Source organism: Sapajus apella, unplaced genomic scaffold (assembly GCF_009761245.1).
Source record: "Sapajus apella isolate SASKATOON/1434 unplaced genomic scaffold, GSC_monkey_1.0 scaffold36, whole genome shotgun sequence".
Lineage (NCBI taxonomy): Eukaryota > Metazoa > Chordata > Mammalia > Primates > Cebidae > Sapajus > Sapajus apella.
Window position 1 is genome coordinate 22,451,008 of NW_022436976.1, and position 14,504 is coordinate 22,465,511.

Genomic DNA, 14,504 nt, shown 5'->3' on the forward strand with positions numbered 1-14,504 from the left:
AATAAATGCATGTTTTACTGATGCCCTTAAAGGTTATGGATTATTAAGGAGGTTTTCCTTTCCCTAGAATTAAGCAAAGAGACTTGTCTCCTTATTGTTGCATTAGAAAAATCATCTAGTTCTCACATTTAAACAAAGCTGCAAAGATAATATCTCTCTCACTCACACTCTCTCTCCCTCCCCCCCCACTCCTCTCCCTCTCTCCCTCTCCAAGAACACAGTGAAAACAAACGTGTATTTGCCAAACAAATGGTAATGCCTCTGAACTGTATATAGGAGAGTGGGGAAACCAAAAAACCATGAAAAGTGGAACTTTTTTTTCCTTTTTTGAGATTGAGTCTCACTCTGTTACCCAGGCTGGAGTGCAGTGGCACAATCTCGGCTAACTGCAACCTCTGCTCCCCCAGGCTCAAGCGGTTCTCCTGCCTCAGCCTCCTGAGTAGCTGGGATTACAGGCACCTGCCACTGTGCCCAGCTCATTTTTGTGTTTTTAGTAGAGTTGGGGTTTCATCATCTTGGTTAGGCTGGTGTTGAACTCCTGACCTTGTGATCCACCTGCCTTGGCCTCCCAAAGTGCCGGGATTACAGGTGTGAGCCACCGTGGCCAGCCAGTGGATTCATTTTTAAGTGATGTTGAAATGGTGACTATTGGTATGTACTTGGAAGACTAAATGTGTAATACAACTTATAGGAAGGTGTGATCTGTCTTTGTTCTAATTTCTTAGAACCTTGAGAGGAAAAAACTTCAATACAGAAATGAGTAGTTGTGGAAATATATATGGTTCAAATAGATCTAAAATAAATAAGAATCAGCAAATGTTCCGTGACAATAAAGTGGATGGATGAATCTTAACATAATGAGAAGAACCAATTTGTATAAGACTACATCTGTTATCCTTATAAAGCTTAAGAACAAGCAAAAATAACCTACTTGTGGTTATGTATGCATATGATAAGGTTATTGTTAAAAGGCAGAGAAATGATAAATACAAAATTCAGTTTCATAGATGCCTTTTGAGGGAAGCAAATAGATGCATGTATACCCAGTCATATTGGTAATGATCTAGTTCTTAAATTGTGTGGTGAGTTTATGGGTGCTTATTTTCTTATGTTTTATAACTTGCACAGCTTGCATTTACTTACTACTATATATCATGTACTACTTAAAATATTTTTTAAAAGAATTTAGAGATTACCTATATTAAGTCCTCACAAGTGTAGCTTTCTGTGCCTTCTCTTTGATCCTTTGGAGGAAACAGATGAATTAGAGAAATGCTGCTGTTGGTTTCATTAGGCTAATCATTTTCTCATCCAATCTTGTTCCTCTTTCTGTGTACATTATAAAATTAGTGGCACAGTCATTTCTCTGTGTTGAAACCTTCACTTTTTAAAGATTTGAAGTAGAAAAATCATGGACTTTGGAGTAAGACAAACCAGGATTTGAATCTTTTTTTTTTTTTTTTTTTTTTTTTTTTTTGAGACAGAGTTTCGCTCTTGTTACCCAGGCTGGAGTGCAATGGCGCGATCTCGGCTCACCGCAACCTCCGCCTCCTGGGTTCAGGCAATTCTCCTGCCTCAGCCTCCTGAGTAGCTGGGATTACAGGCATGCGCCACCATGCCCAGCTAATTTTTGTATATTTTTTTTAGTAGAGACAGGGTTTCACCATGTTGACCAGGATGGTCTCGATCTCTTGACCTCGTGATCCACCCGCCTCGGCCTCCCAAAGTGCTGGGATTACAAGGATTTGAATCTTGAGTCTGTTAACCAGCTGTTTGCTACTTAGTGTCCTCATTGATAAAATAGTTGCTAAAAAAATATTTATTAATTGATAAAGTTGCAATTTTGAAAAGATTTCATCCTATATAGACAGATTTCACACCACGTTTATATTTGCATAACACTGAAGTCAAACATGACTTTTTAGTAGTTCTTGTTATAAGTAATCAAATCTCATTCTAGACTTTTTCTTCTTCTCCCTTTTCCTTTCTAAAGCTTCCTTTAAAAAGTACCATTTGCTTAGTCTTTCTAATTAGTGTACATCATTATGCTAGTTCAGCCAAGGATACTCTCTCTGAGAGTTAACTTTATTGTGTTCCAAGCTATGACTGAACTAAAGCTATAAATTTGGAATAGCATTAGTGTTGTAGAAAACAATTCGTACCAGTAACAGAGTGAGGTCCATTCTGCTAATGTATTTATAAAGTGAGAGTTTTCTGAGAGAACTTTAAAATATACTATATTTTCCAAGATAAGGGAAAATGAATATAAGCATATTCTGGATCTGCTAATCTACTGTATTGTGTCTATATGCTGTAATCATGCTGATGCTAATGCTAGGTACAATGATTTTTATTTTATGGATTGACTGTAAAGAAACAAGTGGGTGAAATGATATGTCAGGCCAAGTAAAAGTTAACCATTAAATAAGCATCTTTTGAATTATAGTGGATATTCAAAGTTGTGTAATTTCTTTTATAAATAATGTGTCTTGCATTTTAAAAGAAGATTGGTGAAATTGTTAGTATTCGATGTAAGAAAAATGTGAAATTTAAATGCAATTTTTTCCTGCTTGTGAAAGTCAATAAAGTCTAAGAGAGGAAGGTATAATAGAGCCTTTTTGGCTGAGCATAGTGACTTTCACCTGTTTATTTAATGTACGATTTTTTAACTTCATAATAGTGTGAAAGCAATATGCATTCAGTAGAAAGTGTACTTCAAGTGCCCGTACAATCATTCTGTTCTTTACCTTCAGTATAGTATTCAATAAATTACCTGAGATATTCAACACTTTATTTTAAAAGAGATTTTGGGTTATATGATTTACACAACTATAAGTTAATTTAAGAGCTCTCAGCACATTTAAACTATAATGTTCAGTAGGTTAAATGCGTGAAATGCATTTTCAACTAATGTTTTCAATTTACAATGGGTTTGTTGTAACATAATCCTGTTGTAAGTCAAGGAACATCTATATATTTTTTTGCCTGCAACTTCTTAAAACGGCAGGAATGTTTAAAGCAAAAATTAAACACTACAATGGGATCATATGTACATATAATATGTACGATGCCAGTGGTACAAAGCACACAGGGAGTTGACTATAATGTTACAAGATTCTTACGTTTTACATGAAGAAGTACTGTATTATTATAACTAGATAGACTGTGATATGCTAAAAAGGCATATTGTAATCCCCAGAGTAACCTCTGAAAATCTGAAGAGGCTTACCTAAAAAACAAATAGAGGAATTGAAATGGTATATTTAAAAATACTGTTAAAAGAAGGGGGGTAAAAAAGAACAAAGGAACAAAAAAACAGATGGGACAAATAGCAAACAACTATCTAAATGGTAGACTCAACCAGATAATTACATCAAGCTTAAGTGTCGTAAAGATGTCAACGAAAAAGGTCAAGAATATTATCAGGCTAGATTTTTTTTTTTTTTTTAAAGGAAGTCCTAACTTTTTACTGTCTATAAGCAACAAACTTGAAAGTTAAAAAAAAAAAAAAAAAAAGTTGGGGGAAGATAGTCTAATAGGAGAGAAAACAAATGGTCAATATCCAGAATGAAAGGGCAAATTGTACTTAGATAAAAGAGAACATGAACTATGAATATCCAAAATGAATGAGCAGAATAGCACTAAAGATACTATAGATATTAAAAGAGATAATATCATTAAAGTCTTTATTCCAATAAACTTGGGAACTTATACAAAATTGACAAATTATTTGAAAAATACAACTTAGCACAATGGCATAAGATGTAATAGAAAATCTGCATAATTAAGAAAATAGAAGTTTTTACTAAGAATCTTCCCACAAAGACCCAGACAATTTTATTGGTTAATTGTAACAAGAACACACCCATTCATGAGAAAATAAAACCCTCCGCAAACTAAGAATAGGAGGGAACTTCTCATTTCTTTGAAAAACCTATAGATAATATATTTAGTATTGAACACTTTTTCTAAGATTAGGAACAAGGCAAGAATGTGCCCTCTCATCACTTTTATTCAACATAGGACACACATAAAAACACCAACAAATATTAAAAAGGAAAATGTAGGGCCAGGCCTGGTGGCTCATGCCTGTAATCCCATCAGTTTGGGAGGTGGAGACAGGCAGATTGCGTGAGCCCAGTAGTTCAAGACTAGCTGGGGCAACATGGCAAAAGCCTGTCTCTACAAAAAAATACAAAAATTAACCAGGTGTAATGGTATATGCCTGTAATCCCAGCTACTTGGGAGTCTGAGGCAGATGGATCACTTGAGCTGAGGAGGTCAAGGCTGCAGTCACTTGCATTCCAGTCTGGATGACTCTGTCTCAAAACAAACAAAAACAACAACAAAGAAAGGGAAAAAGTAAAATTAATAATTCGACAATGATATCATGTGTGAAGAAAATCCTAAAAAGTCTACAACACAATTTTGAGAACTATTTAGCATGGATGTAGGACACAAAATCAGTGTATAAAGATCAACATATTTCTTTTTTTTTTTTTAATTGCATTTTAGGTTTTGGGATACATGTGAAGAACATGCAAGATTGTTGCATAGGTCCACACGTGGCAGTGTGATTTGCTGCCTTCCTCCCCATCACCTATATCTGGCATTTTTCCCCATGCTATCTCTCCCCAACTCCCCACCCCCCGCAGTCCCTCCCCTATTTCCCCCCAACAGACCCCAGTGTGTAGTGCTCCCCTCCCTGTGTCCATGTGTTCTCATTGTTCAACACCCGCCTATGAGTGAGAACATGCGGTGTTTGATTTTCTGCTCTTGTGTCAGTTTGCTGAGAACGATGGCTTCCAAGTTCATCCATGTCCCTACAAAGGACCCAAACTCATCGTTTTTGATGGCTGCATAATATTCCATGGTGTATATGTGCCACATTTTCCCTGTCCAGTCTATCATCAATGGGCATTTGGGTTGGTTCCAGGTCTTTGCTATTGTAAACAGTGCCACAATGAACATTTGTGTGCATGTGTCCTTATAGTAGAACAATTTATAATCCTTTGGATATATACCCAGTAATGGGATTGCTGGGTCAAATGGAATTTCTATTTCTAGGTCCTTGAGAAATCACCACACTGTCTTCCACAATGGTTGAACTAATTTACACTCCCACCAACAGTGTAAAAGTGTTCCTATTTCTCCACATCCTCACCAGCATCTGTTGTCTCCAGATTTTTTAATGATCGCCATTCTAACTGGCGTGAGATGGTAACTCAATGTAGTTTTGATTTGCATTTCTCTGATGACCAGTGATGATGAGCATTTTTTCATATGTTTGTTGGCCTCATGTATGTCTTCCTTTGTAAAGTATCTGTTCATATCCTTTGCCCACTTTTGAATGGGCTTGTTTGTTTTTTTCTTGTAAATCTGTTTTAGTTCTTTGTAAATTCTGGGTATCAGCCCTTTGTCAGATAGGTAAACTGCAAAAATTTTTCCCATTCTGTTGGTTGCCGATTCACTCTAATGACTGTTTCTTTTGCCGTGCAGAAGCTGTCGAGTTTGATTAGGTCCCATTTGTCTATTTTGGCTTTTGTTGCCAATGCTTTTGGTGTTTTTGGTCATGAAGTCCTTGCCTACACCTATGTCCTGAATGGTTTTGCTTAGATTTTCTTCTAGGGTTTTTATGGTGTTAGGTCTTATGTTTAAGTCTTTAATCCATCTGGAGTTAATTTTAGTGTAAGGTGTTAGGAAGGGGTCCAGTTTCTGCTTTCTGCACATGGCTAGCCAGTTTTCCCAACACCATTTATTAAACAGGGAATCCTTTCCCCATTGCTTGTTTTTGTCAGGCTTGTCAAAGATCAGATGGCTGTAGATACATTGTATTGCCTCCAAGGCCTCTGTTCTGTTCCATTGGTCTATGTCTCTGTTTAGATCAACTTATTTCTATATTTGAGCAATAAACACCTGGAAATTGAAGTTTAATATTTTTCATTTATGATTACATAAAAATACATATAATAATTTAGCTTAAGACATGCAAGACCTCTACAGTAAAAATTACAAAATGTTTCTTAGAGAAATTAAAGATGAAGATAAATAAGAGTATTAGTAAATGATAAATGAGATATTATTAAAGTGTTAGTTCTCACCAATGTTTAGATTTAAGGCAGTCCTTGTCATAATCCTAACCAACATTTCTTTTGAAGTTTTGCTTTTTTTATTTCTGCTTTTTAAAATGGATCTTTTTTTAAAAATGTTCAGTGGATGAAAACTTTTATATTAGTATTTGGTATTATCTTTATCTTTTCTGCTTTATATTTCATTTTTCATGTAATCTAATTTTTCTTCTATTTACTTTTTTTGGGGATGATCATTTATACCTAATTTAATTGTTTTTATTTTTTAATTTTTATTTTTCACGCTGAAGTTTTATTTAAAACTTAAAAGAAATGTTCCCCCAAAATGCTGGTGAATAAAGTAAAAGGATATGATACAGTGCTCTCTTCCTATGTGTTAGCCAGCCTATCCAAGGACAGGGTAATATACAGTACTTAGTGCTGGTAGAACTTCACAGTAGTTTAGTGTTAAAGATTATCTGTGCCTAGATTATGAAGAGATTCTCAGTGTATGATGATTAGCTCTGGGTTTACACCTTACTGGGAATGAACAAGAGCCCCTGCTCCTTAGCCATAGCCAAATCCCTTGGGCCCAAAGTTCTTTGCATAGCATCCTTTACAATAGATTTCACCTTCTTTTTCAGTCAGGTATGTTGATTCCAGGTTCTTCCCACACTTTGCACATCGGAAACAGTTTTTGTGCCAGGGCTTTCCAGCTCCAATTATCTTCTCGGCAGCATATACAGAATCCCCACATCTGGAACACTTCTCAGCACCTCCGTATTTCTGAGCAAATTTAGAAATGTTTGGATTTGTTGTAGGCCTTTGAGGCTGAACAACAATCTGGCTTGATGCCCAGCTTCTCGCCACTGTCCATGTTAAGCGTGCCAGCGCCCTGGTCGTAACCATAGCCTTTTGGCCCATACTTCTTTCCATAGCAGGATTTGCAATAAATAAATCTCTTCATCGTCAGTTGCCCCTGTTGTGCTATGTAAATTTTTCCTGCAGAGAAAGCAGCAGCGGTGGAAGCTCCTGCCGTCACGCTGCACCTCTTTTGCGTGGTACGTGGTCCTTCCGCAGGCGGCACACTTGTTTCCACCATCTCAGACAGGCATTTTGAGTCGGAGGCAGGAGCATGCACCGCAGGCAGAGCCCAGTGAGGCTGGGCTGGAGGGAGGGTCCAAGAGTATATTACAGTATATTCTTGTAACAAACCTGCACATACACACCCTGAGTCTATAAAAAAATAAAAACGAAATTCCTTGTTTTCAGTTTTTTATAGACTCAGGGTGTGCACGTGCAGGTTTGTTACAAGAATATATTGCATAATGGTGAGGTGTGGGCTTGTAGGTGCCCATCACCCAAATAGTGAACATTGTACCCAATAGATAATTTTTCAACCTTCACCTTCCTCCCATGTTCCCTCCTTCTGAAGTCTTAGTGTCTATAATTTCCCTCTATGTTCATGTGTACCAATTGTTTAGCTTTCACTAATAAATGAAAACGTGGTATTTGCTCGCTCTCTCTCTGTCCCTCCCTCCTCCCTCTCACTCCTCTCTCTCTTCTTTCTCTTTCTTTCTTTTTCTTCCTCTCTCCTTCCCTCTCCCTCCCTCTCCCTCCCTCTCTCTCTGTCTCTCTCTCTATCTCTCTATCTCTCTCTCTCCCCCTCTCCCCCTCTCTCCCTCTCTCCCTCTCTCCCTTTCGCTCCCTCCCTCCCTTCCTTTCTTTCCTTTCTTAAGGTCTTACTCTGCCTCCAAGCTGGCCTGCAGTGGCATGAACATGGCTCACTGCAGCTTTGACCTCCTGGGCTCAAATGATCCTCCTGCCTCAGCCTCCTAAGTAGCTAGGAGGGACTACAGGTGCGCACCACCACAATGGCCTAATTTTTTGTAGAGACAAAAATCTCACTGTGTGGCCCATGTTGATCTCAAACAGTTCTCGTGGCTTGGCTTTCCACAATGCTGAGATCACAGCTGTGAGCTGCCACACCCAGTTGATACCCTCCCCTCCCGTCTCTTTTTCTCTTTCTCCCTCTCTCTCTTTCTCCCTTTCTTTCATTCTTTCATTCTTGACATGATCTTGCTCTGTCGCCCAGGGTGGAGTGCAGTGGTGCAATCTCAGCTCGCCACAACCTCCACCCCCCAGGCGCAGGCAATCCTCCTCAGCATCCTGAGCAGCTGGGACTACAGACACATGCCACTGTGCCCAGCTTATTTTGTTTATTTATTTATTTATTTATTTTTTAGAGGTGGGGCTTTGCCACGTTGCCCAGGCTGGTTTTGAACTTCTGGACTCAAGCAGTTTGCTCAGCACAGCCTCCCAAAGTATTAGGATTACAGGTGTGAGCCACTGTGCCTGCCCTGATTTTCTGTTTTTGGGTTATTTCACTTAAGATTATTATTTCCAGCTCCATTCATGTTGCTGCAGACAACATGATATCATTCTTTTTTAGGGCTGTGTAGTGTTCCTTGGTGTATATACACACCACGTTTCTTTACCCAGTCATCCATTGATGGACACAGGTTGATTCCTAACTTTACTATTGTGAATAGTGGTGCAATAAATGTATAAGCACATTTTTTTTTAACATAATGATTTCTTTTCCTTTGGTAGATACCCAGTAGTGGGATTGCTGGGTTGAATGGTAGTTTTATTTTTAGTTCTTCAAGCAAGCAGTTTATAGAAGTTGAAAACTGATTTCAAAATTTGTATGGTAAGGCAAATGACTTGCACTAGCCACAACAATTTTGAAAAAAAAGAATTAAGTTGGGGTATGTACACTAACTAAACTTAGCATAAAGCGTTGGTAATGAAATCAATGTGGTTTGGGCATAAGGAGAAATAGATAAATAGAATAGAAAGTCCAGAAATAGACCCACAAAGGTGCCAAAGAAGTTCAATGGGGATAAGAGAAGATTTTCTTCCCAAGTGGTGCTGGAACAGTGGGGGAAAAAACACACACACACACATACATACATTGATCTTCACCTTACACTACGTACAAAAATTAATTTGAGATATATTTTCATCCTAAATGTAAAAAGTAAAATTTCTGGAGGGAAATATATGAGAATATTGTTACAATCTGGGGTAGGTAAAATTTCATGCAAGACACAGAGAGCAAGAATTACAAAAGAAAAAAATGGTAAATTACACTTCATCTACCTTTTAAACTTTTGCTCATCAAAAGAGACCATTAAAAAAGTAAACTTTCACACAACTGACTGGGAGAAAGCATTTAACAGACATATATTAGACAAAGGATTTATATTTAGGATAACAAAGAACTCTTACTACTCAACAGTAAAAAATCAAAAATATTAAAACAATGGCCCAAAGATTTGAACAAGTAATTAACAAAAGAAGATACACAAGTGAACAATAGCATGTTGTTAGACATTTTGGCAGTTTCTTATAAAGTTGAATAAATGTGCACCTACCCAATGATCCAGCAGTTCTACTTCTAAATATTTAAGAAAACTGAATGCAATATAGCTAAGGAAAACAAAACAAAACTTGTAAAAGATTGTTCTTAGAAGCTTTACTCATCATAGCTAAAAACAAACCAAGTGTCCTCAACAGGAAAACATGGTTTATTACTATGATGGAATATTAATTAAAAACAAATGATCTACTGATGTGCAACAACCAGGGTGAATCACACAATTATGCTGAGTAGAAAAAATAGACACAAGTACATGTTGTATGATTCTAGTTATATGAAATTCTAGAATAGGCAAAGGTAATCTGTTGGAAAAAATGAGTAAAGTAGAGTTGTATATGGTATAGATAATGAAGTTGGATTCAGGTATTCCATATTTTGTTAGGGATGTGAGTTTCAAGGATATAGTATGTGTTTGTTAAAATTTATGACTATATACTTAATATTTGTACTGATTGCTATATGTAAATTTTACATTTAAAAAATTAGGTAAATATTAAACTTGAGCAAGAGATTTGCTTTCCATAGTAGTATGCGTTGGCACTTCTGAAACTAGCTTTTATGTGTTCTAGGCTTGGTCAAATGAGTAAATGTATTGTGGATGATGGGAGCCAGTTTCTCACCTTTGGATGGGGGAATTTCAGATTCGTTGACTTGGCATTGGAGATGTCAATATGAAATCATAGTTTTAAAAAATACACATATTAAAGATAGAGGTAAATTGAAATGTTTTTGTGTGTGTGATGTGTGTTCCAGTTCTGTCCTCTGAGAGAGACTAAGCAATGACATAAATAACAGTGAACACATTTAGTGCCCAGATTTTGGTGTCTAAATACCATTGTCCACTAAAAAGAGCTAAGTCTCATTGGAGAAAAAGCTGATTCCAAAGCTGGTGCAGAGAAAATTTTGTGTGTGTGCTGGAAAGTAAGGAAGTGCTCAAAGAGTTATGGGTACATAGATTAAACAGGAACCAGGGTGAAGGGGGAGAACGGTCACATTGCCAAATCTGGGACAATTAAACATCAAAATGAATAATGATAGGAATGGCTTAAAATCCATTAACATAAAAATCTGTGACACTGTAGTGATATAAATGAATAAAGAAAGGAGAAGAGAACGCCTTTTATTGGAACATAATGCTAACTATTAAATATAAAACAAATGATCATTTGTGGCTCTTTATAAAATTTCTTATTACTACATTGGAGAAAACTGGAAGGTAATGTCTTAATGGTCAAAATTTATGTCACTGATATTACAATACATCAACATCAAGTGCCTCAAGTTATGCTCTCACAAGGATGCAACATCACTTCTGTGATATTTATGCCAAATATGCATAACCTAATCATAGGGAAATATCAGACCCAAATTGAGGGATAGTCCACAAAAATAAAAATAGCCTATAGTCTTGAAAAATGTCCAGGTAAAGGGAAACAAAAGGTTGTGAAACTGTTCTAGAGGGAGACAGCCAAATGCAATGAGTGGTCCAGGACTGGAACCTAGACTTGGGTGGGCAGTTGCTATAAAGGACATTATTAGGACAAGTGATAAAATTTGACTACAGACTGTTAATAATGTATTGATGATAATTTCGTAATTTTGATCATTGTGTTAATGAAATTGTTCTTAGCAAAACACATGGAGATATTTATGAGTAAGGGTGTACTCTGTCTCCAAGTTCTCAATGGTTTAGAAAAATAAGCATATATAATAAATATATGTGTGTAGAGAGAATGATAAAGAACATGAGACAAAATGTAAGCAAGTAGTAAATCTGGGTACATGACAATTTTTACTCTTGGAACTTGTTTAAAATTTATAATTACAGAAAAATTAAGTTACCCCAAAATGTATTGAATTGTTTAAAAAATTAGTGGATGGTTTAAACAGTAGATTCGGTACAACTGAGTAAGGAATTAGATAATTGAAAGATAAATCTGAAGAAATTGCCCAAAAGGCAGCTTCGAGAACAATGAAATGAAAGAGAAGTTTAGGGATGTGAAAGACAGAACAAGAAAGTCTAAAATAATTTCTTAATAAAGTCTCAGAAAGGTAGAATGAAGGAGAGGCAGTATTTGAAGAAATACAGCTCAGTTTTTTTTTCAGAACTGATAAGACACAAATCAACATAAAAGAAGACTACCTTAGAGATAACACTGTGCTACATTGTCTGGGACCTTTTTTTTTTTTTTAAACAAAACAAAACAAAAAAACAGGGTTTTGCTCTGTAGCCCAGGCTGGGAGTGCAGTGGCGTAATCATGGCTCACTGCAGCCTTGACCTCCTGGACTCAAGTGATTTTCCCACCTCATCCTCCCAAGTCATGAGACCACAGGCATGCACCACCACACCTGGCTAATTTTTGTGGAGTTGGGATCTTCCTATATTGCCCAGGCTGGTCTCGGTCTCAAGAGATCCACCCACCTCAGCCTCCCAAAATGTTGGGATTACAGGTGAAACCCATGCGCCAGGCTATGTATTTAAACCACCTTAATATGATTGATGGAAATACCTTTTTTTAAAAAAAACAAAAAGGTGTTATCTAGGAAATTTTGAACCAAAATTATTTAAGTCCACAAAATTGGAGCATCATAGAAAATTGAAGGAACTAAATATATTCTTGAATTTGAGATTGGTGTTTCAAACTAAAAAATAAATACAATTAATTAAATCATTAATTTATATAACACTTATATGCCAATCACTGTACCAGGCTTTGGGGGTTCAAATATGAATAGATATGTGATATCTAGGAGTTTTAACTTTAATGGAAGAGATAGTTCAAGCATTTTTAGAACTCGTAACCTACCAGTTAACAGACACGGTGCTAATGACATAAATATCTTAGTCTGGGAAAGAAAAAAAAACATAAATAGATTGTTTCAACACTTAATTTAGTGAGAGGGTCATGCACAAGTATTGTTAAGTAGAGTTGAAGCTTCCCTAGTGTAAACTGGACAGTGTCAGGAGAAACTTCTTAGAGATGATTCTGTTGGAGTCTCAAAGGTATGGTAGATATCAGTGTTAGTTTTTTGTTATTATGTTTACTTTGTGAAATAAAATTCATACAGAAAAAAGTCCATCACCATCTGCCATTTTTAATTCTCATAGACCTGTTTTTGAGTCTTTTCAATAGAGACTCTTTCAAAGGACATACTGATGTCCTTCCTTTATATGTATGTATGTGACAGTATTTAACAACAGTATGGTCAATATGAAAGCATCTAAATGAGTGATTAGTAACAGTATTAGTGATTAATACTGTTATTAATTTGAACACAAGCATAAGCTTGAATGAAAAGCAGAATGCAGAAAGGATAATAGATTCTTCTGCCTTCTTTGCTTATTCCCATGCATAGAATGGAAAATAAATCATTTCACATATCTTAGTTTACATTTAAGGAGTCACATGGGATGTGAATTTGGCCATTGCCTTTCATCAAAGGATTTCGAAGAATCTCGTAAGCATACTCAGTAATCCTCTAAACACTCTTGTGAAGTTGTAGCTGGCAATATTATCATCTTTAATATAGAGAGGAATAAATGGAACCACTGAAATACTAAGTGATATTTTTATCTTCCACTCAGAAATTTCTTACTACTTTACAGGCCAGTGTTATTATCAACTTTATGAAGCTTAGGGAGATTATGTGATTTGCCCAACCTTGGGGAAGAATTTGGCATAGCATGAAGGCTCCCTGACTCTTAACTGCTTTACTAAGTTTGTTCTTCACCCCCCATCCCTCCCCTCAGTTCTGTTATTCAAAATCATATTTAAACTAGTGTCTTAAAAGTTCTATAAGAGAACCTCAAATTATATAATTTTGTGACCTTCTGCTATGTCATTCCTGGTTTTTGATTAGGAATCAAATGATAGGGTTTTTGTTTTTTTCCCCCTGGAATAATGTCTTTAATCGTTTAACTGGTGTTAGTTAATAATATTATGTAATGAAACTCATCTACTTGTTCTGTTCTGATGAACCAGAGAATTCTATTCAGGATACTACCATGTGTTAAGCTAAATAGAAAATAGGAGGACAGTCTTAGAGAATAATGTAAGTATACAAACACAGTTACGCTCTCTGTATATAAAATTGCATGTCAAATGTTTTATATCTTTTTCTAAAATTCTCAACAGCAGCAATTCTGGTAGCAGCCAGAATTTTGTTCTCAGTGAATCTAAACCTAGTACACCTAGAAATAGAATATAACTTAAATTATGGGCATAGGTGTAAATTTGGGTAAGTTGGAAGTTAGAAGTCACCTAAAGAGATTATAAGGTGTTACCTATAAGAGGGAGGTAATTAGGACACATTCGGGTAGATATCCTTTTTAAAAATTATCTATTTTTAAATTGTGCTAAGTTATAGATAACAACATTTATTATTTTAATCATTTTTAAGTGTTCAGTTAAGTGACATTAAGAATGTTTACCTTGTTGTACAACCATCACCACCATTCATCTCTAGAATTTTTTTCATCTTGTAAAACTGAAACTCTCTACTCATTAAACAGTAATTTCCCATTCCTAACTCCCTCTAGCCGCTGGCAACCACCGTTCTATTTTTGTCTGTATGAACTTGACTACTCTCCTATGAGTGGAATCATATAATATTTGTCCTTTTGTGACTGGCTTATTTTACTTTGCATAATATCTTCAAAGTTCATCCATGTTGTAGCATGTGTCAAATTTCTTTTTTAAAGTTGAATAATATTTCGTTTTATGTATATATCACATTTTGTTTATTTGTTCATCTGTCAGTGAATATCTGCATTGCTTTTCTACCTTTTGGCTATTGTGAGCAATGCTGCTATGAACATTGGTGTACAAATACCTGTTTGTGTCCCAGCTTTCAATTATTTTTGGAAGTGGAATTGCAGAATCATATGGTAATTCTATTTTTAATTCTTTGAGGAACTGCCATACTATTTTCCATAGGTACTGAACCATTTTACATTTTCATCAGCAGTGCACAGGGATTCTAGTTTCTC

At 36.1% G+C, this 14,504-nt stretch overlaps 1 protein-coding gene and 1 pseudogene across 2 annotated transcripts in view; one reads left to right on the plus strand and one right to left on the minus strand.

Annotated features, from left to right (window-relative positions):
- Window positions 1-14,504, plus strand: part of ITGB3BP (integrin subunit beta 3 binding protein) — a 91,109-nt gene that overhangs the window by 1,193 nt on the left and 75,412 nt on the right. The window lies entirely within an intron of this gene.
- LOC116563917 lies at window positions 6,365-7,183 on the minus strand (annotated as a pseudogene).